Raw genomic sequence first — 27707 nt, forward strand, 5'->3', positions numbered from 1 at the left:
GCTCAGTTTATTATTTTATTTTTTAGGTTTATTTTAAATGTAGTGTAATAGTTTTTGTTTGGATTCTACGACAAATTCTGGACATATTTGTAGTTTTTTCATACAAAATGTCATAGACCTATCTGTATCCGTTTCTGAGACCGTTTTATGTGAAGATTGAACTAACCTAACCTAAGACAATTCTAATTTTCAGATATTCAAAAACCTTTTTTTCTGGGTTTTTGTGTTTTTTTTTTGTTAAGCAATATTTGTTCTAAAAGTGAGTGTAAAAAAATTAAAAAAAAATGGCAAAAACGACAGTTAACACAATTGTCAAAAACAAATTTATAAACGCATAAAATGATTATACGATTTGGTAACTGTCAAGGTTTCTTTATGGTCATTTGGGATGAATTTTAACAGCAGCATAGTGAATGGTGAATTACACGTCAAAACTGTCAAAAACAGACCCATCAACCTATAAAACACATGTTTTAAAGGGGTTTCTATTAATCTCATCAATATTTAAGTGTTTTCTAGTTTTATAGCTTGCATACCCTCGTTATTTTATTTTTTAAGTTTATTTTAAATGAAACACATTATGTATAGTTTTTGTTTGGATTCTACGACAAATTCTGGACATATTTGTAGTTTTTTTCATATAGAATGTCATAGACGTATCTGTATCCGTTTCTGAGACCGTTTTATGTGAAGATTGAACTAACCTAACCTAAAATAATTTTAATTTTCAGATGATCAAAAACCTTTTTTTCTGGGTTTTTGTGTTTTTTTTGTTAAGCAATATTTGTTCTAAAAGTGAGTGTAAAAAAATTTTGAAAAAATAACGACAAAAACGACAGTTAACACAACTGTCAAAAACAAATTTATAAACTCATAAAATGATTATACGATTTGGTGACTGTCAAGGTTTCTTTATGGTCATTTGGGATGAATTTTAACAGATATCCGCATAGTGAATGGTGATCACACGTCAAAACTGTCAAAAACAGACTCATCAACCTATAAAATAAAGTTTTAAAGGGGTTTCTATTAATCCTATCAATATTTAAGTGTGTTTTCTAGTTTTATAGGTTGCGTACCCTCGTTATTTTATTTTTTAGGTTTATTTTAAATGAAACACCTTATGTATAGTTTTTGTTTGGATTCTACGACAAATTCTGGACATATTTGTAGCTGTTTCATATAGAATGTCATAGACCTATCTGTATCCGTTTCTGAGACCGTTTTATGTGAAGATTGAACTAACCTAACCTAAGACAATTTTAATTTTCAGATATTCAAAAACCTTTTTTTCTGGGTTTTTGTGTTTTCTTTTGTTAGGCAATATTTGTTCTAAAAGTGAGTGTAAAAAATTTAAAAAAAATAACGGCCGCATTCGTTTTCAGGCTCCATGGAGCGAGCAGAACTTTTTTGACGTCACAATGACGTAGTTTGACAATTGGTCAATCTATGGTTTTGCCAAATTACGTCATCGTCACGTCAAAAACGCTCTGCTCGCTCTATGGAGCTGGAAAACGAATGCGGCCAACGACAAAAACGACAGTTAACACAACTGTCAAAAACAAATTTATAAACTCATAAAATGATTATACGATTTGGTGGTACTGTCAAGGTTTCTTTATTGTCATTTGGGATGAATTTTAACAGATGTCAGCTTAGTGAATGGAAAACATGTCAAAACTGTCAAAAACAGACTCATCAACCTATAAAATAAAGTTTTAAAGGTTTCTATTAATCCCATCAATATTTAAGTGTGTTTTCTAGTTTTATAGCTTGCATACCCTCGTTATTTTATTTTTTAGGTTTATTTTAAATGAAACACCTTATGTATAGTTTCTGTGTGGATTCTACGACAAATTCTGGACATATTTGTAGTTTTTTCACATAGAATGTCATAGACCTATCTATATCTGTTTCTGAGACCATTTTATGTGAAGATTGAGCCAACCTAACCTAAAACAATTTTAATTTTCAGATATTCAAAAACCTTTTTTTCTGGGTTTTTGTGTTTTCTTTTGTTAAGCAATACAGGGTGTCCCACGACGAAAGACCTCGATTGATATTGGAAAAACTATAAATAGGAGAGTTTTGAAAATTTGGTAGGATACTGATGTGGGCATGCCCAATCCAACTAAAATATTTTCAAGATGGTTGCACTTCCGCTTATACCGGAAGTCGATCACAACTTTCTTATTTTAAATAGAACACCCTATATATTATTACATATTTGGATTCCTCACAAAATTCTGACCAACTTTTGTATAGAATGCCCTATGCCTATCTCTAGCCGTTTTCGAAATATTTGATGTTTTTCCAAAAAAGTGACAGTTGCAACGCTCAACATATTTTTGTACTATGTTAAAACCGTATTTCATTTTGCAATGAAACTTTGGGTTATTGTAAATAAAGGATCGTTTTATTAAACTGAGGGTGCGTAACGACTCATTTGTATACAGGGTCGTCAAAAAAAAATCATAAACTTGCCACTAAAAAAAATTAAAAATCTCAAGTTTTTTAAATGGAAACCCCCATTTTTTATGACGGAATCATTTTGAGCATTAAAAATTACTATAAGTTTCAATTTACTTGCCTATACCTAAATCCAACCCATTTCGTTTTATTTGAGAATAAACATTTTTTTATTATGCTGCACGGTTGGGATTATGTGGTGTTCTAGTTGGTCATGTTTTTGACACACGGTGATATTGGAGACCTGCAGAGCATGTTAATAACACTAGTTTTGAGTGTTTTGACAACTGCAAATATGCCGTCGCGGTTACGTTATTCAAACCAAGATTACTTAAATCTGTTTATTATTTACGGAGAATGTGATAAAGTTGTGAGTAGAACATGTGAGGTATTTGCCGCTCGTTATCCAGAAAAACCAAAGCCATCACGAAAAGCTGTCAAGCAAATAATTGAAAATTTTAAGAATACGGGATCTGTGAAGATAAAAGCTATTAAAACAAAACCAATCCTTAATAATACAAATGTAGAAATTGCAATTTCTAACCAACTTTTGTGTACAATGCCCTATTCCTATCTCTAGCCGTTTTCGAAATATTTGATGTTTTTCCAAAAAAGTGACAGTTGCAACGCTCAACATAACATGCTTTGCAGTTCTCCAATATCACCGTGTGTCAAAAGCATGGCTAACTAGAGTACCAGCTAATTCCAACCATGCAGCCTAATAAAAAAATGTTTATTCTCAAATAAAACGAAATGGGTTGGATTTAGGTATAGGCAAGTAAATTGAAACTTATAGTAATTTTTAATGCTCAAAATGATTCCGTCATAAAAAATGTGGGTTTCTATTTAAAAAACTTGAGATTTTTCATTTTTTTTAGTGGCAACTTTATGATTTTTTTTTGACGACCCTGTATACAAATGAGTCATTACGCACCCTCAGTTTAATAAAACGATCCTTTATTTACAATAACCCAAAGTTTCATTGCAAAATGAAATACGGTTTTAACATAGTACAAAAATATGTTGAGCGTTGCAACTGTCACTTTTTTGGAAAAACATCAAATATTTCGAAAACGGCTAGAGATAGGCATAGGGCATTCTATACAAAAGTTGGTCAGAATTTTGTGAGGAATCCAAATATGTAATAATATATAGGGTGTTCTATTTAAAATAAGAAAGGTGTGATCGACTTCCGGTATAAGCGGAAGTGCAACCATCTTGAAAATATTTTAGTTGGATTGGGCATGCCCACATCAGTATCCTACCAAATTTTCAAAACTCTCCTATTTATACTTTTTCCAATATCAATCGAGGTCTTTCGTCGTGGGACACCCTGTATTTGTTCTAAAAGTGAGTGTAAAAAATTAAAAAAAAAATAACGACCGCATTCGTTTTCAGGCTCCATGGAGCGAGCAGAACTTTTTTGACGTCACAATGACGTAGTTTGACAATTGGTCAATCTATGGTTTTACCAAATTACGTCATCGTCACGTCAAAAACGCTCTGCTCGCTCTATGGAGCTTGAAAACGAATGCGACCAACGACAAAAACGACAGTTAACACAACTGTCAAAAACAAATTTATAAACTCATAAAATGATTATACGATTTAGTAACTGTCAAGGTTTCTTTATGGTCATTTGGGATAAATTTTAACAGATGTCAGCTTAGTGAATGGAAAACACGTCAAAACTGTCAAAAACAGACCCATCAACCTATAAAATACAGTTTTAAAGGGTTTTCTATTAATCCCATCAATATTTAAGTGGGTTTTCTAGTTTTGGTTAATTTGATGTTATTGCCTGTTTTAAGAGAGTCTAACGCTTGTTTTTGTGTTTTTTTTTTTAAGATAAAGTTAGATCTTATTCTAAAATCTTGTTGAAGTTCTTCTGGCAAATTTTTAGCTGTCTTTTCAATTGCAGAAATAATGTCAAGTTTAAGATTGTGTTGTGGTGTAATGGCAAAATTTAAACCTTTTGAAAGAGTAATCTCAACCAACTTAGAGAACATCATCTCCATTTTGGTTGGTGTTGTTGTGTCTAAATCTGTTTGTCTTCTGTCCTGTAACAAATTGAGAGGCTACAACATTGGTGGTGTACTACAACGTTATAACGCAAATCTGATTTCAGGAAAACCATCACCCTAGTTTTTCTCTTCTGCCTCTACAGCTCATAATAATCATATTTATAGGAGAGGGGAGATGAGTGTTTCCATCCCCTCTCCTCTTCATCTCTTTTCCCCCTTCAACCCCTCTCAAGTTGTTTTAATAGCGACAGCAGTCGCCCAGGTAACAAAAAGCGCGGGGAATAAACAGATACTAGTAGAACGGGTGTATATGCGGACACAAAAGTAAAGGGCGGCCGGAGGGATGCTGGGGGAAAAATAAAGATGAAAACATTGCAGGTTTTATTGCGGTATTGATTATAAAATCAATAAAATATGGCCCAGGCAGTTGGCGAAACGAAAACGGGAAAAATATTGCCGATTCCGTTCGTTTTGGTGGTCTGTCATGTGTAAGAGGCAGAGAAGGAATTAAGCATGTTTTTTTTTCTCGTTAGGTTTCCGCAAAACTGTTTAACATATTGATAATCGTAACAATAAAAAGCGTGGGATACAAAAAAAGTAAATAAACTGACTGATTGGCAGACTGTAAACATTTGTTTTTCCGCGAATTCTTGGTTGAGGGAGTTCAACCACTGATATTGACCTAATAATTGAGGATGTCGGTTTGTGTTGGGGCTCGATACTCGATAGGGATATTTCTTCAGTTGTCGATAGTCAATATTTGATCGATAACGTACAGGGAAGAATCGCAGGTTAGCAGAAGCTTATTTATATCAAGAGCTTCTTTGGAAAAACGCTAATGGTAAATTGAGGTCTGTTTTTGGGCTACCCTATAAAAACCAGAAAATTTAAGAGACGAAAAGAAATGCTGAAAATCAATAAAGTAATTTTACTTGTTACAGTTTTAGTGGATTGCCGTTGGTTTACTTGGTGATTGATGGTCAATGGTTGTATTATGTATATTTACAAATGTTTGCCTTACTTTGGCAAAGTATTTAAATGTACACATCTAAAATACTGTTTCTGGAAAAAGGTTGATGCTCATTTCTATTGAAACCATAATTGAAACAGTTTAAAATCTTTCTGCTCTACCCTCTCAAAAAATTTGACACTTAAAAACCGAAAAAAGTTATGTTTTTTTTTGTTTTTGGCACATCTACAGCAAGTTTAATTATTTAATTTCCTCCACTCCCAGAAACCTTTAATTACAGCAGAAACAACAAATATCATTATGGTTCAAATTTACTTGGTATAAGCCACTAACTTAAAGTGTTTTGTCACAATAACTGAGAATAGTTTGAGGCAAAAATAGATCAAAATGACACTTCAAAATAACACAATGGATCAAATGACTTATTTATTACTAAACAAATTAAGAAACTGCATTTTTCAACTAGAATTTTCACGTTTTTGACACATCTGCAAATTGTTGTAAAACTCATCTTTGGAATGTTTAAATATTTCAATTCCTCTAGGTCCTAGAGGACCCTTTATGGATTTATGTTTGACAGTTGTGACGTGTGAATCACTATTCATGACCATTGTCTAGATGTTTAGATGTAAATTCTGTCAGATTTGACACGTCACTTGATTATGATGTTAACAGTTTTTGCAAAGATAGTCTGTCGCCAAATTTACTTTACTAATTACTATATGATAATTTTGTAGATGAGAGAGAAAAAGAAAAAAATACTGTGTTCATAAGAAACATATGGGTGAACTAAAATTTTTCTTGAAAACTATCCAAGTCGTGGCAAATTAAAATAGATTTTTTACTGCAGCGAAAAGTTGTTGGCAAGGTCATGGTTTTTAAAATAAAACCTAGTCCACTAAACGCTAAAAATATCGCGAATGTTTTGGATGGCGGCGGAAAAATGCATCAACCATGATGATAAAACCGCCCACCGCCAACATAGTCGTCTAGGTCCAGTTTAGTTTCACTAGCAGAATAAAAAAATTTTTGGTTTTTCTAAAAATAAGCATGGCGCGCCAGGTACAACATCATAAGTGGGTGCTTGTGGTCAACAACGTTAAAAAACTTGTTAATTTGGGTTATAAAACTATCTGACATGTTCTAAACTGGTTAAAACCGTTCTGAAAGAATTTGTAATAAGACGTGATTAGATGAAAAAACTAGACACACATGAAAATGGAACACCCAGTATACCTATAGGCAGTGTATACGACACCATAATAAAAGCATTGAAGATTTTTATTAAATTATCTTAAGTTAAAATGTTAACAATCACAGTAAGTTGGTATAATTTGACTTTCTTCACTTTAAAAAAGCCAAAATAAGGACGTTGCCTTTTTAGTGCAGCGTTGTCAAATTGTCAACATTTTAGATTTTAGCTGCAAATTTGTTATTTTTAAGATAAAAAGAGCATTATCCCTATTTTCTGGTGTCCTGGTTAGTTTGACCCGTTTGGATGCCTTTTGGACGATTTGATATTTTCAATGTAAACTATTGTTAGTTTTTTTTTTAATTTAGTTTGATGTTTGCCAGTTTTTAACATAAACATGGTAGGAAGTTATTTTTTTCAAATGGATCTCAGTGTTTTGTTAAATATTATAAAAGATGGATGGGTGTTTACGCGGGTGTAATGAATTACAGGAAAGTGTTTATTGAGTAATTCCGCAAAAAGGTGAAGGAACAAGGATGATAGCCCAACGACTTTTGAGCTAGTTATAAATAAATAATTTCCAGTTTATGGAAACTAACACTACGTAATAAAAAAAATCTGATAAGCCAACCACAATGTAATTAATAATGTAAGAATTTCAAGTACTTCCTGTAATTAAGATACTTTTTATTTTAAAAAATCATAAAAATATGGGAAATTGAATCCAAAAAGAACTGAACTGCATAATATTAACTTAAATCTAACTAAAAAATTTGCAATTACCTTAAACTTTTGAATTATTATTAATTCCAACAACTGCGTTATCAATTATTATTGTTTTATACGTTTTCACGTAGTCATTTTTTTTTTCGAATGACCTTGTTTTTTGAGTGTCTATGACGTCATTATAGAGGAAACTAAGCCAGATAAACGCAAATCTCGTGAAGTAGTGATAACCGGTTCACAATAACAACACAATACTTGTAATGTTTTTGAAACACAAATTAAAACTATCGATAATCTCGACGTTATCGTCTAGCCTAGATATGGCATATAATAAAAAAATGGCGTATAGGCAATATCACAATAAATTAGGATGACGTCACAGTCATCACAAACGTGCATTGTTGCCATATATAGTTTAAAACAACTTATTGGCTTTCTACATTGAATGCAAAAGTTAAGTTCCAACCTGGAAAAAGTAAATGACATTACAAAACATGACATCTATTTCGAACAAAAAAAAGAAACATTATACATAATGTTTTATTCGAAAAAGAAAAAAAATGTTTATTTTAGGTAAATTGTCTCGTTTGTCTTTGGTTTCTTGGTTTAGAATTGCGTTCCTTTCTGTTTTTTCATAATGATCTACCTTGTAAAAACCTGGCAATAGCGCTCAAAGTTATCTGTCAAATCAACTTGATTGACATAGTAGAACTAATATTGGAACAAACTTTTGAAACTGGTGACGTCATACCAGTTTACTTTGATTTTTCGTATAATCGTTCTTAATTATTGAAGGTTTTTTTTTCCAAAATTTCGGTTTTTTCACATTATATCTCCTTAAATTCCAAAATGCGTAACTTTCCCTTTGATTTAACTTTTTCTGTATCTGTTTAAATAGCTCAGAGCAACAGACATCCTGTATACTTAAACATGTCTGGAAATTTCAAAATTACCCATAGGATATCAATGTTCAGAAGATCACAAGAAATTAGTTATCAGTTATCCTGATGAAATGGTCATGTGACCAACAGTTGCATTACGTCACATTTGTAGTGACAGATTAATACATGTCACTTTTGATGTTCTTCTTCATCTTTGTCTAGTAAATTGATATGTAATGCTTCTCTCTTCTTATCAGTGATTTCTTATTCTTATGTAAATATTTGGAATTAACTAACTCTTTGAATTTGTTGCACCCTCCAGAGGGTATTTTAATATAAGAAACGTTCATATTCCAAAAAAGCAAAAACTGACGTCATTGGGTTCTACTTAAAGACTGAAACAAAAGAACATAGAAACTGAACTGAAAAAAAAATCAGACTACGGCACTGGTGAAAAATCAGAACTCAAGGTCGCTAGAGAAAGACATCCCGGTTCCGCGAGATCAAATTTTTCCTAGTGCGGTCCGGGGGAGATATTTTTAATTGCTCCGCCTATGCTAATGAGGGCACCCCCTTCGCCCCTCGCGTCAATTCGGTCCCCCAAAAAATCATTAAATTCTTCGCGGGCTATTCCAGCCGCCGTAGTTGCGCAATGCTTCAACATTTTAATTTTATTCTGTTCTATGCCCTTCTTTCATTTCGTTCCGATTCGCTACAACGGCCCTGTATTAGATTAGCGAACGTTCGGCTTACGTCCGACCCCTTTTTTGCTACAACGCAGAGGAAAGAGGAGCATTTTCATATTTTTCGTCCTAAAGGCACAAATTACCGGAAAATATATTTTTCATTAAAGGTCATTAAAAAATTATCGGCTTGTTTCCTTGAAAAGTGTAAATTGGTAAATTAGACCACTTTGCCAAGGCCTTCAGTTTAAATTAGATGCAGGATAATGTCTGAGTTCTCTACAACTTTGGATGAGTTCTATGTGGAATTAATTACCAATTGACTCTATCACTGAAAGATAAATTCTGATGTTGTTCTCATGGAACTAAAGCTGACAGAGCAAATGAGAAAATATTGTGGATCAGGATGAAGAAAGTTAAGATTTGACAGACAAAACCTTTGGAACGTATTTGACGAATTGGATCGACCTATTACTGAAAGAAATATAAGGCTAAAATGGCTATTAGTGAAATAAAATTCAATTTAAAATTGTCGGTGGTAATTCGACGAGAGCTTGAAAATTACCGATAATTTTTATCATTCAATTTCAAGAGTCTTTAAAGGCGAAAAAAATTTGAAAGAAAACCATGTCATTGTCAATTTGGTAACATTTCAAACACATATCGAACCAAATTGGTAGAATTTGTCAGTTTAATAACATTGCTTGCTAATGCATTTCGTAGCAAATTTGTAGAACTAGTCAGTATGACAACATTGCTAACACATTTCGAACTAAATGAGTAGAATTGGTCAGTTTAGCAACATTGGAAACAGATTCCGTATTAAATTAGTCGAGTGTGACAGTTTGGTAACATTGCAAATTAATTTCGATCTAAATTGATAAAATTTGCCAGATTAGCAGGATTGCAAATACATTTCGTATCAAATTAGTAGACTTTGTCGGTTTGGAAACATTGCTAATAAATTTCGTACCAAATTTGTGAACTAGTCAGTTTGACAACATTGCTAACACATTTCGAACCAAATGAGTAGAACTTGTCAGTTTAGCAACATTGGAAAAAGATTCCGTATAAAATTAGTAGAGTTTGACAGTTTGGTAACATTGCAAATTAATTTCGACCCAAATTGATAAAACTTGCCAGATTAGCAAGATTGCAAACGCATATCGTATTAAATTAGTAGACTTTGTCGGTTTGGTAACATTGCTAATACTTTTCGAACCAAATTTGTAGAACTAGTCAGTATGGCAACATTGCTAACACATTTCGAACCAAATGAGTAGAATTTGTCAGTTTAGCAACATTGGAAACAGATTCCGTATTAAATCAGTCGAGTTTGACAGTTTGGTAAAATTGCAAATTAATTTCGATCTAAATTGATAAATCTTGCCAGATTAGCAGGATTGCAAATACATTTCGTATCAAATTAGTAGACTTTGTCGGTTTGGTAACATTGCTAATACATTTGGAACCAAATTTGTAGAACTAGTCAGTATGGCAACATTGCTAACACATTTCGAACCAAATGAGTAGAATTTGTCAGTTTAGCAACATTGGAAACAGATTCCGTATTAAATCAGTCGAGTTTGACAGTTTGGTAAAATTGCAAATTAATTTCGATCTAAATTGATAAATCTTGCCAGATTAGCAAGATTGCAAACGCATATCGTATTAAATTAGTAGACTTTGTCGATTTGGTAACATTGCTAATACTTTTCGAACCAAATTTGTAGAACTAGTCAGTATGGCAACATTGCTAACACATTTCGAACCAAATGAGTAGAATTTGTCAGTTTAGCAACATTGGAAACAGATTCCGTATTAAATCAGTCGAGTTTGACAGTTTGGTAACATTGCAAATTAATTTCGATCTAAATTGATAAATCTTGCCAGATTAGCAAGATTGCAAACGCATATCGTATTAAATTAGTAGACTTTGTCGGTTTGGTAACATTGCTAATACTTCTACTGGACCAACCTGTATAGTATAACCTAACCTACCCTAACCTAATCTACCCCAACCTAACCTAACCTGGCCAATAGTGCAATAGTTATTCAACCAACCTGTATAGCATTTTTGTCAAATTTTGTTTTATAATTATCTTTCGTCTAGATTCACTAAAAATTTAAAGAGAATTAAAAGAAACTTAACTTTTAACATTCTCCAAACGATTAACATCTTTTAGTAACTTCAACTTTTAGCATTTAAATTGACTTGAGTTGCAGGATTCAACAGGTTTTAAAAGCATTATTTACGAGTTATCTGAAGAACAAAATGTCATTTTTGCATTTTTTTGACTAGTTAGAGCAAAAGTTGCTCGCTTTCACTCGTGTAGAATATACAATTTTCTTACTCTTTTCCTTTCATCTTTTTGCTAGCTGTACAAACAAAAAAAAACCGATTATTTAAGTTGAAATTTTATAGTATTTTTTAATAAATACTTTTTTGGACGACTAATTAGAGCGAAATGGGCTTTTCTCTTATTTCTATTAAAGAGAATACGGCCAATTTTTTAAAAGTTTGAACATATTATCAAATTTCTTGACTATACAATAATTACGATTTAGAGAATGTTTGGTTTTTTCTATATCAAAATTAACCAAATAATAGGTCTTTTTCCAGTAGTTTTGTTGCAATTTTGAGATTTGAAGATTATTAGAATTTAAGATTTTCAACCTTCCTATTTTTTTTATCAGCATTATTCAGTTTTATTACACCATTAAGTTTAATTTAAATGTGAAATGCAATTTTCAGAGCTCAATTTTATTACTACCTCTTATTTTTCAAAAATTTATGTTAATTAGAAGAATTTGAGTATTTGTGTTCATGCAATTTTTTGATATTTCAAACTTCCAAAAAATGTTTCGTTTCAATGCCAAATTTAGGAAACAATCAGGAATCTAAACGCTATTAATGTTAATTTTCCAATAAAAGCTTCAATTTTGGTTTCATTGAGATTAGAAAGATGCTGGCAAGTCTATTGTTGAATAGGAAAGTAATTGACTTTGATTTTGTTGAAAACTTGGGAATGTTTAAGCATATCCAGAAGATCTTAAATTTAGATTGAAACATTTCAGTTCTATTAATAAACATTACGTTTAAGACCTAAGTTATTAATGTAAAAGTGAAATCCAACAATAATTTTGTAGACGCCATCTTTACAGCCACACATTGGTTTCCCCTTACTTTTCAGGTCAAAATGTGAAAGTAGCACTTTTTAATAAGTTTATCAGGTTACATCATAATTTTGATTTCATAAAATTGAAAACTCAGGTATCAGTCTGTGTTTAAAAATTGATAAACGACTAAAAGAAATTTAAGTAAAGAGTTTTTCTAAAATTTCTATGACCTTTTAATTTAAAATTATAACGTGTCTTCAAAAATTATTTAGGATTTAAGAGAGAAAATGAAGAAAATGACTACTTTCTGAAACAATGTTTGAAAACAAAACATTAACAGTTTTAACTAACCAACTTTCTTTTTTATTTATCGAAATCTCAGGTAACAGTCAAGAAATCGCCATAATTAATTTAGTTCCTGTTAACTGAAATAATAACTTTACCTATTTGATTTTAACTCCAGTAGTTATCCTGTATGTTCTGCAATAATTAATTATATTAAAGATTCTTGAGTAATTACTAGTAATTGTAATAATTATGTTTGTACTAAGTAATTGCGTCAGTTTGTTGTAATTTTATTACAAAAGTTGCACAACTTCTCATTTACATTTTCCTCTAGTACTACGTACAAAAAAATCTTTTTATGTTTAGCTTTATCAAAATGGATACTAAAAGTAGTTTTGTTGTTTAAGAAGTAGTATTACAAACTATTTTCATTATAAAGGTCAGGAAAAAATGTTGTTTAATAAAATCTGAATTAAGTCATAAATTTTATTAGTTATTAGTTTTGAATAGTGACAGTAGTAGTTTACTGAAACAAATAAATTCACTAATTAGCCAAGGCTTTTGTCAAGTTTAAAAAAAATGGCGAAAAACAAATTAGCTTAAAAAAAAAAAGTGTGAACTAAAACAAAAATAAAAAAAATATTAAAAACTTACCAACAAAACTCAGAAAGAAAATACAAAAAAAAAGGAACCCGGAAACGCGTGATGATAATAAAACGCGTGAACGCGACCCTGGTACTCAGCGACCTAAACCATCACCACACATAAATATCTCAGAAACAGTACCAGAGCGGAGTAGTTGCGGATCGGAGCGATCACTAGGCACGTCTAACCGGCCGCTCGTAGAGTCTAGTAATACTCTAACGACCTCATGATTTTTGGTACTCCCGAACCCCTAAACTTGTAGGACCACTTTTTATTTGGCATTCGCAAAATCATAGGTACCTGTCGAGTGCTCACCTGAACGGGGAGGGGGAGACGGCGAGTCCCCCCTTCTTCAATTTTTTTTTGGTCGCAGCCGCCGCGATGCAGTACAGTTAGCAAAAATCAAGATTTGCAACTCGGCCAGTTTTCGGCCATCCCATTTTTCGACGGAGATGGACCCTCTATGTGGTATGCAGGACCGGATTTCATACTTTTTTTTTATTGGAATTATGTAGTACAATACAGTTTCTGTTCAAAAAAAAGTGAAGAAATTAGCATGCTTTCTAAGATCTTTCTATGAGATTGCTCTACCAGATTCTCAGATTTGCTACTTTATTTACATTTTGTAGGAAATTTTGCAAAAATAAGTGTTAATTGTGACAAAAATTCTGAGACCAATAACGAATATACTACTGAAAAAGCGTAAACTCCTTCTGTATCTCAGAAAAGCAGCTTTTACACACTTAAATAGTTATTTCACTACTCTAATTTTGAAACTGTGTAACGCCAACACCCAACTGTCCAACAATACCCTTAACATACGGGATAGCATTTCGTATAATTGAAAAATCTTTCAGATAAAAGGTGTAGAGTGAATCGTCGACTATCAATCTGTATTCTTCTTAATACTGTGGATTTAGTCGTTTAGACGCAAAACGTCTCAAAAATTTCAAAAATTTGAATTTTACGACGCACACAGGTTCACAAACAAGCCTCAGTGCTGCCAACCTATTAAAATCGTAAAACAATTTATTTCATGTGTTTGTCAAACTTGATTATAAAGTAATAATAGTAACCCATCTTCAAGTTTTGCTAAAAACATTCGCTGTCTGCTTAGGATACCCTATTCTTAGTATTGCTGTAAGAGGATTTCTGGTAGGAACAAGAGGAATACAACAGAACAATTAGGAATACTTGGAAAAAGAACAATAATTAATAAAACCTGAAACTATAAAATAAGAAGATGTTGCTAATTTGATGATTTAGGTACACTGAAAGTTGTGTTGGAGCCAAATTTGACAGTTGGGACGTTGGCCACGTGGCAACTGTCATAATTACTAAAACTCACTCACTAGTGACTTGAAAGTTGTGTTTCCTTGAGGAATTGAACTGACATCGCCTTTACAGCTACATGGAGCCAAATTTGACAGTTCTCCAGAGTTTTGGCTATGGCAATGTTGTTTGAATGTAATTCTCAAAGGTCATGTTATAGAATCTGAAAAACTTAAACTTTTTTTGGTTTGTGAAGGTTTGGGGTGAGTTTAAAACGCCGAGACCACTCGTCCAAAATTTTTAATTTTTTTTCTTTCTGGAAAAAACTTACTGTATTACGTAACGTAGCAATAGAATTTATCATAAAAGTTGCGTACGTGCGTGCAATCTTTTCCTACTTTACGTACCACTAGCATAACGACAATTTATTTTTTTTTTATCTTATCCTAATCAGATAATAAGTACTGCTTGATACTGTACTGTTTAGTTTACATTCGTCCATCAGCAAGCGGTTTAAACTAGATTCCTCATAATTTGTACACTTATTTACCAATTATTTACTTAATTCTAGAACATTACCAGTTAAAAAAAAACTCAAGTACAACCCTGTGTATTGCAATTTCTCTATCTGCCTCAGCAACGACCACCAAAAACCCACCATCTCTCTTTCTTTCTCTCTCGCTCTGTGGCTTTGTGCAAATTTTGATTAGCGCATTGGTCCCCTCTAAAAAAGGGTTCCGTGCGAAAGAAATTTTACTTGTTCATTTCAAACAATAACCTGCCCGATTGGGGGAACCTACCCATTGGAAAGTCAATGGGTGAGACGAGGATCGAGCCACCTTCCAGTTTTATGCATGAGATATTTTAGAGGTCAAGACACTTTTATTGCAGACATACCTATGTCCGTAAGGTTTCGTGTGGGTTGCTGGTAATTTTGGGGGGTTTTTTCGTTTTTTGTTTTTTTGGCTAAAAAAGGTAGGTGATGAATTGATAGATCAGGATGTAATCGGGTAATTATAGGGCCAGTTAAGCAAACCCGAGGGTTATTAGGTTGTACCTGAAAGTTTGGGATGTCTTTTTGTAGGGGGAGGTCATCAACCTGTGAATTTTTTTTAAATATGCTAAAGTTGTTATACTCTGTATTTGCAAGGATGCATTGAATTTCTTATAAACGTTTATCATTGATTAACTTATCTCACTATTTATTAAGTAGTATGTCAGTGATTTGTAACTCTACCAAAGTCAAAAATTTAATTGCAAAAACGTTAAAGGGTAAACGGGTGTGCATTCTGCATCTTTAAAAAAACATAAATTTGAAGCTGTTTATAGGAAACCAAGAAAAAAGAAAGTTATCAAATACTGTTAGAATAAAAAGACAGTTTTTTTTATTTTTATTAAATTTTAAAACGATTACTTTACCTTACATTTTGTATGCCGAGTCCCCTTTACTTACATTAGCATTACATTTTTATTTTATCATTAGCATAAAGTAAATTTACACATAAATTAAAAAAATACTACGGTAAAACATTCACAGTTGTTTAAATTATTGAGTGTAGAAGTCAATTTAATAGTGAAGAAGCTTGAAATGGCATTTTCAAGACTATGGACAGAATTAAAAATGTCACTAAAGTAAAGCTTCTTCACTATTAAATAGACTTCTACACTCACAAACTGGCATTCAGGCCTGATAAGTCAAAAACTTTGTGAAGATAGTCTTGAAACTCGATTTTTCAGGCTTAAAACAGCTTTGAAGCACTAAAAGCAGTCTAGATTTTTAAGAAATATTCGACTTTTTAGCACTGAGGTGTCTAGAAGTTAATTTAATAGTGACAAAGGCTGAAATGACATTTTCAAGACTATGTACAGTCTTAAAAATGTCATTAAAGTAAAGCTCCTTCACTATTAAATTGACCTTTACACTCACAAACTTGTACACTTACAAACTGGCATTCAGGCCTGATAAGTCAAAAACTTTGTGAAGATAGTCTTGAAACTCGATTTTTCAGGCTGAAAACAGCTTTGAAAAAAAACAGCACTAAAAGTAGTCTAGATTTTTAAGAAATGTTTGATTTTTTAGCACTGAGGTGTCTAGAAGTTAATTTAAAAGTGACAAAGCTTGAAATGACATTTTCAAGACTATGGACAGTCTTAAAAATGTCATTAAAGTAAAGCTTCTTCACTATTAAATAGACTTCTACACTTACAAACTGGCATTCAGGCCTGATAAGTCGAAAACTTTGTGAAGATAGTCTGGAAACTCGATTTTTCAGGCTTAAAATAGCTTTGAAGCACTAAAAGTATTCTAGATTTTTAAGAAATGTCCGACTTTTTAGCACTGAGGTGTCTAGAAGTTAATTTAATAGTGACAAAGGTTGAAATGACATTTTCAAGACTATGTACAGTCTTAAAAATATCATTAAAGTAAAGCTTCTTCACTATTAAATTGACGTCTACACTCTCAATCTTGTATACTTACAAACTCGCATTCAGGCCTGATGTCGAAAACGTTGTGAAGATAGTCTTGAAACTCGATTTTTCAGGCTTAAAACAGCTTTGAAGCACTAAAAGCAGTCTAGATTTTTAATAAATGTTTGACTTTTTAGCACTGAGGTGTCTAGAAGTTAATTTAATAGTGACAAAGCTTGAAATAACATTTTCAAGACTATGGACAGTCTTAAAAATGTCATTAAAGTAAAGCTTCTTCACTATTAAATAGACTTCTACACTCAGAAACTGGCATTCAGGCCTGATAAGTCAAAAACTTTGTGGATAGTCTTGAAACTCGATTTTTCAGGGTTAAAACAGCTTTGAAGCACTAAAAGCAGTCTAGATTTTTAAGATATGTTCGACTTTTTAGAACTGAGGTGTCTAGAAGTTAATTTAATAGTGACAAAGCTTGAAATGACATTTTCAAGACTATGTACAGTCTAAAAAATATCATTAAAGTAAATCTTCTTCACTATTAAATTGTCTTCTACACTCTCAATCTTGTATACTTACAAACTGGCATTCAGGCCTGATGTCGAAAACGTTGTGAAGATAGTCTTGAAACTTGATTTTTCAGGCTGAAAACAGCTTTGAAGCATTAAAAGCAGTTTAGATTTTTAAGAAATATTTGGATTTTTAGCACTGATGTTTCTCGAAGTTAATTAAATAGTTGCAAAGCTTGAAATGGCATTTTCAAGACTATGGACAGTCTTAAAAATGTCATTAAAGTAAAGCTTCTTCACTATTAAATAGACTTCTACACTCACAAACTGGCATTCAGGCCTGATAAGTCAAAAACTTTGTGGATAGTCTTGAAACTCGATTTTTCAGGCTTAAAACAGCTTTGAAGCACTAAAAGCAGTCTAGATTTTTAAGAAATGTTCGACTTTTTAGCAGTGAGGTGTCTAGAAGTTAATTTAATAGTGACAAAGGTTGAAATTACATTTTCAAGACTATGTACAGTCTTAAAAATGTCATTAAAGTAAAGCTTCTTCACTATTAAATTGACTTCTACACTCTCAATCTTGTATACTTACAAACTGGCATTCAGGCCTGATGTCGAAAACGTTGTGAAGATAGTCTTGAAACTCGATTTTTCAGGCTTAAAACAGCTTTGAGGCACTAAAAGTAGTCTAGATTTTTAAGAAATGTTCGACTTTTTAGCACTGATGTGTCTAGAAGTTAATTTAATAGTGACAGTAAAGCTTCTTCACTATTAAATAGACTTCTATATTCACAAATTGGCATTCAGGCCTGATAAGTCAAAAACTTTGTGGATAGTCTTGAAACTCGATTTTTCAGGCTTAAAACAGCTTTGAAGCACTAAAAGCAGTCTAGATTTTTAAGAAATGTTCGACTTTAGCTCTGAGGTGTCTAGAAGTTAATTTAATAGTGACAAAGCTTGAAATGGCATTTTCAAGACTATGGACAGTCTTAAAAATGTCATTAAAGTAAAGCTTCTTCACTATTAAATTGACTTCTACACTCACAAACTGGCATTCAGCCCTGATAAGTCAAAAACTTTGTGGATAGTCTTGAAACTCGATTTTTCAGGCTTAAAACAGCTTTGAAGCACTAAAAGCAGTCTAGATTTTTAAGAAATGTTCGACTTTTTAGCACTGAGGTGTCTAGAAGTTAATTTAATAGTGAAAGGTTGAAATGACATTTTCAAGACTATGGACAGTCTTAAAAATGTCATTAAACTTAAGCTTCTTCACTATATTGAGATTGAAGCATTTCTAAAAAATTCGGACTGTTTTTAGTGCTTTAAGACTGAAAAATCCAGTTTAAGACTATTTATAATAGTAAAAGTCAAGTTTCAGACTCTTCAGTAAAAACATTTTGGTACTAAATGCTACGTTATTAATCTTGAAAACTAACTTTAAGACTCTCTTTAGTCTTAATAAAAAGTAATTTTTAGCCTTAAAAGTCAACTTTTAGACGATTTTTAAAAACTGTTTTCCTAAACTTTGTCTTGATTTCCGAACTGTTTTTAGTGCTTGAAATCCAGTTTCAGACACCAATGGATTGCACACAAGTTTTTCTTACAAGTCTTGAACGTTCAGTTTTACACTACTTATTATCTACTATTTAATATCCAAAAATCTTGTTTTTTGATTATTTTTAGTGTCAAAATTAACTTGTAAACCTCCCAGATAGTCAGAATCCTTTTACACCATTTTAAAGTAAAAGATACAATAATCCAGGTAGACAGTGATAATTGCCCCAGACTTGTACTCATAGATATACAGGGTGAATTTATTAACATGCAAGCCTAAATTTGCTGTTTCATTTTTTTGCGATTTTATTTCAGGACGCCTTGTATAAAACTTCAATTGAAATTGTTGCAATTCATTCTTTGTGCTAACCGTGACTAGGAAGAAATTTAAAAAACTGTTATTTTTGAATAATATCTGGTGTATACATACATAAGTACTTGTTCCAAACTTGATCAAAATTGCTCCAATGATCTGACAGTTATAGCAAAAAAAAACGATTTTTAAACTGAAATTTGGAAGACAGTATCTTACTTAGAAAGCGTTTTTCAGGAAAATGCATAATACATGTCAACTCATTTTTAGATGGGCTTTCTAATACTCCAACACTGGTAGGATATTACTTTTTCTGTCCAGAATATACCATTTTAGGTATTTAAACACTCACACACACTGCATAATATTGAAATTTGTTTGATTTTTTTACATTTTCTAGAATCTAATTAAATTATTTTTTTTTAAATTCTACTACTATTTCGAGAAATCTTGTTAACATTATCTATCAAAGTTTTTATCCAACCTGACTGAATTTGAATAAAAATTTCCATATCTATCTACTTGAGGCAAGCCTAATCATCCCCAATCATCAATACACTACACCTTCCAAACAAGCTCCGAGCAAATCTCTCCTCTTTCCCCTCCGTATATAAAAAAGGGGACGCGTAATTTTTCATCCCTCATATACAACCCCGACAGGAATGAGAGCCCCTTCATTCGCGAACGAGTATTTTAAAATGTAGTTCGTTCTCCCTGAAACTCTCTAGCTTTATTGATTTTGTGTAACTAAGACATTCTTCCCTACAAAATTTAAGTTTTAAAACTAAGCACCGAGCGCTAGCTGGCCCGGGAAATGCAAAGAAAATGAGGGAAAAGTGCGTGGGGAAACAGGAACGGACCAAAAAAAAATAAAATTTTTATTATTCAGTTCAACCTCTTTTTTGTTCAAATCATTTTAAACGTAATTCCGACATTCCCTGTGATGTAGTTTAGGTGCAATCTTTGTTATAACTCAATCAACTGTTATGTGTGCGTACTGTGCTATTTCAATTTTCTTGTTAGTTAGGACCTGTATATTTGAAGGGGGGGAAGTAAAAGGGGGGAGAGAGAGAGTTTCGACGTGCCCTTGGCTTTTTCACTTTCATTAGGGAAATTCAGGCGGAGTTTTATGAAATTTGCGTAAAGGAAAGTTTTATTATCCGGGATAAAACCTCCGGTTCTAGAATATCCGCGGATCCTCGCGGGACTGCGCCCCTGCCATTGCGTATTTATTTTAAAAATATAATTGGATGTCAGTCGGATCTTGTATAGGCTGAAACTCAAAGACCAACCTTTCTGGGTCACAAGCAAGCCATAAACATAATTTTAAAATAGATTGCAAATGCAATTACTTAGTCTCAAACAGAAAAATAACACTTTTTAATCTGTCGAGGTCACGGGGACATCTCTATGGCACCGTAACGCGCAAATAAGAAAAATCATTATTTTATGCAGTTTTGAAAAATATATCTCTTTGTTTCAATGTTGAAATTGTTCCTTTCCGCTAAGGTCATTGTGAGGAAAAAACAAGCAAAACGATAAAACATCTTTTTGCATCAGAAAAACACAATTATTGCGTGGATTATGGAAAACGTGCAAATTTATAAAAGTTCAATCCCTGCGTGATAATTGAACAGTTTTAGATAAGGACAGAAGCTTTGCGAATTTAATTAGGCAAAATATATTTTTATAACGGGTAATTAACCGTTGTTCTTAGTAGATAACTGAGGAAAGGGGCAAAGCTACAATAGTTTGGAGGTTATCTAAAACTAACTATGCAAATAACCGCGATTTCTCTTGCCAGACTATAATCTCAGTTATTTATAAATTGTAAAGAGATTAATAAGCATTGGACTTTAAAAAAATTACGTGACTACTGGACATTTTTGTAATTTGAGATTATGGTCAAAATAACTGCTAATATCTAAATAAGTAATTATTGTAGACTTTCACTGGCTGAACATAATAAAACCCAATTTACGAAAACTGTACCATAATCCATTTGACACCATTGATACTTAACTTCCAACATTATTTAGGTTTATTGAGAAGGTGTTACTAGTATTGTACTAGCTATTTTCCGCACTATGTTTTTTTACGAAGATTGGTATTTATTAATAAATTTAAGTGTATCGTAAAATTAAAGTCTTCGTTTGACCTAAATAAAAAAAAATATTCAATATGTTTTGGTTAAAACGTATGATTTTGACCACTTTTTTTTGAGTATATCTTTGATAGAAATTAATTACAAATTTAGCAAAATATAACCAATTCATTGTACCATTCTTCATTTATGACTCTGATAGATAGAACTTAAATGATTCTTTAAAATATGTTTAGCGTTTAAAATCAGTTTCTGGGCATTTAGCCAGCTCAACACATTATTCGGCTCTTCGTTTCTGAGGCTGATAGAAGCTAATTAATTCTTCTTTAAATTATATTTGGCTTTTAAAATGAGGTTTTGGGCATATTTATCAGTCTCCTTTCAAAATCTCTAGGTTAAGCCAGCACAATCATTTCAGCACATTCTTCCTGACACTGATAAAACTTAATTAATTCTTGTTAAAAATTTGTTTGGGTTTTAAAATTCGTTATTCAGTATACTTTTAAAGTTCATTAATTTGTAGTGAAACTTTGGAGTCTAAATAATTTATTACATAAAATTGCAATTGATTGATGAGTATCTAATGTGTGGGAGAACTAGAATGAGCTGCTATCCGAGATAGGACTATCAGTAAAATGATAATAATAATTCTTGTATTTTGCCAATTAGTATTAACAAAATTGTATCATTAATAAATATTTCTGTGCGTCACCGTATTTTACGTAAAACTATTATAGTAGTTTTCCTAATCAGTGCGCAAAGTGATGTTTTCCCGCATGTGAAAGCAGTTACGAATAATATTTTTTTTACAAATGAAATAACTATACATTTTGTTTTTATTGACAATTTTGACTGAATTTTCACGCATAGTGTGCGGAAAAATGCTACTTTGCATATCATTCGTAGAAAAAAATTATTACCCACTAATTGTTTGTAATACAGTAATTTCTACAGATGATTCATAAAAACTTAGCAAACGCTAGAAATACTATGTTTGTATTATTTAGTGATTATTTAATTTTGGAAAATTTATTAACAGATCAAAATAATATTTTAAGTTGACTTTACGTGACGTTTATTTACCGTGACCGATTATTTACCGGTAAGGTGAAGTAAAATTGTAAAATTAAAATTCCGTGTGTAACAGGAAAATGTACCAATTTTACCAGTAAATTCCAATTTGTCCAGTAAATTTACGGGTCTAATTGAAATTTGCTTGAAAGATATCATTTTCCTGTTTTGACTGTCATTAATTTCACTAAAGTCATTTTCCGTCAAAAAAATCTTGAAAAATAAAAACTGAATAAAAGGCTGATTTGTTATTTATTGTTTTACAAACTTTCAACATAAGTGACAGATATCACGTGGTTTTGGACGATAATTTAGCTAGGCGGTCACGTGACTAACGTCAAAATAACTGTCATAAATCTCAGAAACGCGTTTTGTATCGAATAAGGCAAAAAACTTATCTAAACCTTGATTTTTGCAACTTTTGAACACAGTGTGACAGTTAGGGTCAAAAAGTGCTTGTCAAACCCACTTGGAGTAAGAAAATGACAGTTGTAAGTTCATCTTTGAAATCCTCCTTAAATTTCCTATCCAATAACATGAAAAAACACTATAAAATTTGGTACAGTCAGGAAGAAAAGCTACCTTACCGATAATTTACCCATCACTATTAATTATGGTTAATCCCTGTACAAGTAGTATACAGACTGTTTTATAAAAAATAATATTGTTAATCAACATGAAATTGAATTCAATTAAAAAAAGTAAAATAACTTGTAAAACAAAATTTGATTGACTTGATTGGAAGGCAAAATAGATAAAAATCTGAAAAAGAAACAAATATCTAAAAAATCAAAAAAAGGAAGAAATCAACAGTAAAAATGCCAAATGAATGTGGATTAAAAGTGAGTTTTATACAAAAAAAAAACAATGCTTTATACAATATAATTCTTCCTAACATCGTGTCAAGATAATCCAAATATTTATTAGAAAACAATTTTTTTTCTAATTTTGGCATATAAAGTGACACTTTTCAAAACTGATTAGAGTGACAAAACGTTTTACTTTATGTAACTAGTTACATAAAGTGATACTTACATACCTGTAAAATATACTAGAGCAAATCTAAGTGAAGTTGGCTCTTTGATAGTTAATTCATCAAAGCAATATTAGTTATTTTCCTATTTTTTGAGTATGTAGTGTTAAAACAATCCATTAGAAAAAAATTCCTTCAAAATGTAATAACAAATTGTATGGAGTCTATCTATCTATCTTCATTGCCCATTTCCTTAAGCTATCATCATTATTAATAGCATAATAGCCCCATATTTTCAGAAGAAACTTACATTATTTATTACTCTATATATTTATGAAATGTTATTAAAATATTACGTTTAGTTTGGTCATCTTTGATTAAGAAATTACACTTAATTTTACGTATTGAACGTAAACATCAATAATGATTGAATTATTTACAATATTTCATCCGCACATACGAGTTGGCCGACAAAGTTCAAGGTATTCTTCCCATGATACTGAACTGACAAAATAAGTTTGATATGGGCTTATATTGGGAATGTAATAGTAATAATAAAGTGAGAAAGTAAGTATAAAGCAAAATTAAAACTAAAAGTTACTAAAAAATTATAGTTTTGAAATATATGTATTAATATCTAAATGATATTCTAATTTTAGTATAAACTGTGTACATTTCAATGTAATCGACATTTTGTCTCTTATTAGTACAAGATAAACTCATTCCATGGTCTTTGTCACTCAGCTTTTTTTGAGATATGACTAAAGTTGACAAAATCATTCAAGTACCACAATGTCACAATGTTTAACAGGTTGAGAACATGTTTCTTAACGGTTAGTAAGGTTTTAAACTGTACCAATAATTCACCATGAAAATTTTCATTTTAGCAAAGTATCTTGATATTTCAAATTTCAAAAATTAACGACGAGATGTATAAGTAAGGTGATTTTTTTCAAATAGTTAACCATGATCAATTACATATTTGCCAGTAAATGACTATTAAAGAAGTGACGAATAACACAAATTATATGAATATCAATAGACTACTAGTCATTTTGCTTGCATGCATAAACTAACATTGATAGAATTCTTTAACCATCATCAAACATTCTCTGATGTCCCAAGATCATTCCCGTCTTCGGATTAGTTAACTAAACTATAAAAGTGACTTTCAAATTACATTATAAATCCGTTAATTAACTTTTAATGCAATTAATGTTAATAAGGCCTAATTCTTAACTATCTTAATATTTGTTCTGAAGGTTACAAAAATAGTGTAAAACACAACATTGGATGAGTTTTAGGCCTGGTTACTTACCTATTAATAACTAGGATTGGTCCAAAAGTATGAGAAAAACTAAATATCTAGCATCTCCGCATTATCATCGTCAACTAGATAACATTAACAATAGAATTTTTATCACTAGCCTTCGAGCTATTTTGTACGATACTCGGTTCAAAACCCGGTACTAACTAAATTAAAAATTCTAGTCGAATTTTTTTTTGTATGGCGAATTTGCTGCCTGGTAGATTAGATCGAGAGCAAATATAACTCTTAATACTATGAAAGCCTCACTACTGATAAAATCCTTAAGTTGGCGAGCTTCGCAAATTTTGGCGTGCGGTTTGGAGTTTTGCGGTTGTCCTAGGTTCAGAAACGTTGTTTTTATTTGCATTTTTGTTCAGACGGCAATTATCTTATATTTGTTATGCGGTTGGTTTAGGTTATCTTCTGACACTAAACCGTAAACAAATTTATCGTTCTTCGCGAAATTTTGAAATGTGCGAAAGATTATTAGCATATAGCCAAAGTCTAGTCGGCTTACGTGAGAAGCTAACGAACTTTGATTATGGAAATGGCGGGCCCTTAGCCACGACGACAAACGGTCATCCCTGACCTACAACCCTCTGACCAGAAGGGTCTAAGCAAATCTATGCAATTTTTTTCGCAAAAAATTTGCGCATCAAACCGGTCGTTTTACGCTATTCACGGCCGGATTTCTATACAACCTATAAAACTGGATTTTTTTGCTCTAGACCCCCTTTTTAAATTCGCAAAGGGAAGTGCCCTTTTGTCTATGAGACCCCTCGTTGCCACGTTGTGCCCTTCATTTCCTTAAACCGTATAATATCACCAATCCCAATCTTTATTAACTAATCCGATTCTTCGATACCACAAACAAATTACCCGACCTGAACATTTATGTTTGCGCACCTATACATGACGCATTAATTGATAAATTGCTGTTTTAAACATTCTGGCAACGTGGATTCTCTGTACAACCCCATTCAGTGTTTTGTTTTGAATACTTGTTTTTATTTGAGGATGTGTACGTCAAAAAAAAAATAGCAAACTTTTGTGAGCCTCTCGATTGTATTGAGCAACAGGTCTGATGTAAATTTGCGTTCGTTTAAAAAATAACTGAATTTCCTCTCACTTGATATACAAGGTGAGTCAGTTTATATAAACCTCCATACTAGCAAGACTCCGGCATTCGATAGAACAGCATTTTTAAGTTGAAATTATAAATGTTTTTATAAACATACAGGGTTGGTTGGTAGAAAAAAATTAAAATTTGGTCACAAAAATATAGTGTTTTATTTTTTTTGTGTGTCCAGGATAAACAGGACCACTATGGAGATTTTGAAAATGGTTAGAGATACAGTTTTGGTTAAATGGGAGAGAAGTTACGCAATCATGGCTCTAATAAAATGACAAAGGCACTTTTTTTGTTTTTGAGAGATTGTGACAAAGGTATTTTTTTTTATTTTGGATTGTCAACACATAAATATTAATTTATTTTGACGTATTTTGATAGTTTTAGAGTCAGAATAACACTTTTGACACTTTTTGCGTTACATTTTTAATGAAATGTTAAAAATTACTTAGCTTAGCTTTTATCCAAACATCAATTTTTATTTCTTTAAATTTGACACGTTTTGACGTTCTCAACCATTTTCTTTTACTATAATGTAATTCTAACAACTTTTGATAGTTTTATCGTCAGAATGACACTTTTGACAGACGGAATGACAGATTTTGACAATTTGTATTTATCGTCAAACCAGGCGATCGTCAGCAGTTTAAAATTGGCTAAAATGGCAGCAATTTTCCTATTTTCCATTATTTTGAGCTAGAAAATACACTAGAATGACACTGGAAACAGCACTTTAAATCAGTATTCATAATATTTGACTGTTTTAGCGTTTTGAAATTGATTATTTCCTTCCTATCAATTTTGACCAATCGCTATCAAGAATTAGTATAACAAATGTAAATTTTAAGTGGAAAAATCACTTGTCAACAACTGTCAACTTAGCTGTCAGCAGTTTTTCCGGAAAAAAATCGAAAAAATTGCACACTCCTCACAACAACATAAAGAATAGTGTTACCCTTTCTAGCTTGAAAGTTATTGTTCTTATTGTTTTAATTAAAATAAAATGTTTATTTAACTCAGGAAATAATCTTACCAAATATCCCTCATGCATCTAATTTTTCCTGTGGAAAAATTGGAATACTCGTTTCTAAGTAATTTGTTTTAACAAATAGCCTGAGCGAGAGTGGTTTTAAAAATCCTCGTCTTCGACTCGGATGATGTTTAAAACCACTCTCGCTCATGCTATTTGTTAAAACAAATTACTTAGAAACTAGTTCTTCCGAATTTTTCCGGAAAAATTAAATGCACTAGGGATATTACCCCCGAAAAATTGACTTGCAATTGTCAGTCTTGATTTTTTTTAGTATTTTCAATACAGCTCCTACAGTTTTTGACATATAATTCAATTTTCACCATAAGTTACCTTTATTGAACTGTAGACTTCCATAGCCTAAATTGATCTAAAATTCTACATGGTGGTAAATTTTATTAAAGATCAGGTTTACAACTTTACAGGTTTAACTATTACAATACACCTTTTTTTCTGCTGACTGCTTATTTGTGAACAATTTTCTCATTTAATTTGGAAACTTTATTGAGGCCTGCATTTTTATTGTTAAGTGCAAGGTGATTTCTAGCAATTTAGATTTTTTCTTTGAAAAAACACAATGTTTCACACTATTGCGCCATCCTTTATGTTTATAAGTATTTTTTTTATCTTAAAATAGTTCTACTAGTAAAAACTGACTTTCCCTGTATAAAATAAAAAGTCGGTTTAAAAAGTAATAATAATTATTGTTTATATAAAAACTTTTGTTTCTGATTGTTCTTTTTTTCAAAGAGTTTATCAAATTTGCTCTGATTGGTTTTAAGTACAAGTAATAATCTACAAATTGTTGAAATTTACACTGACCTAGAAAGTTTAATCTATCTACGGAACCTTTATTTTTAAACATCATTGACATTGAGTATGTGGAGTTAATTATAAATTGAAATTCAGAACACAACACATTTTCCAGTAGTTCAAATTTCAACAATTTGACAAAGAAAGCAAAAATGTTGGTCATTTCCAGCACCCTGTATTTCGGAAATGGTTTAGCCATATTTAATGAG

General features: G+C 31.7%; 1 protein-coding gene across 18 annotated transcripts in view; it reads right to left on the reverse strand.

Annotated features, from left to right (window-relative positions):
- Positions 1 to 24789, reverse strand: part of br (broad-complex core protein) — a 70994-nt gene extending 46205 nt beyond the window's left edge. For 9 of the 18 annotated variants that reach the window (XM_081995856.1, XM_081995854.1, XM_081995855.1 and 6 more), the window contains exon 1: positions 24536 to 24788. The gene's annotated coding sequence lies outside the window, so the exon portion shown is untranslated. Of the gene's footprint in view, positions 1 to 13004; positions 13241 to 24535 lie in introns of those variants that run through there. The other 9 variants (XM_081995861.1, XM_081995869.1, XM_081995864.1 and 6 more) reach the window with 3 other exon arrangements.
- Between the last annotated feature and the right edge of the window lie 2918 nt (positions 24790 to 27707).

Source organism: Ips typographus, linkage group LG1, assembly GCF_016097725.1.
Source record: "Ips typographus isolate SLU linkage group LG1, UJ_Ityp_2.0, whole genome shotgun sequence".
In the NCBI taxonomy this organism is placed as follows: Eukaryota; Metazoa; Arthropoda; class Insecta; order Coleoptera; family Curculionidae; genus Ips; species Ips typographus.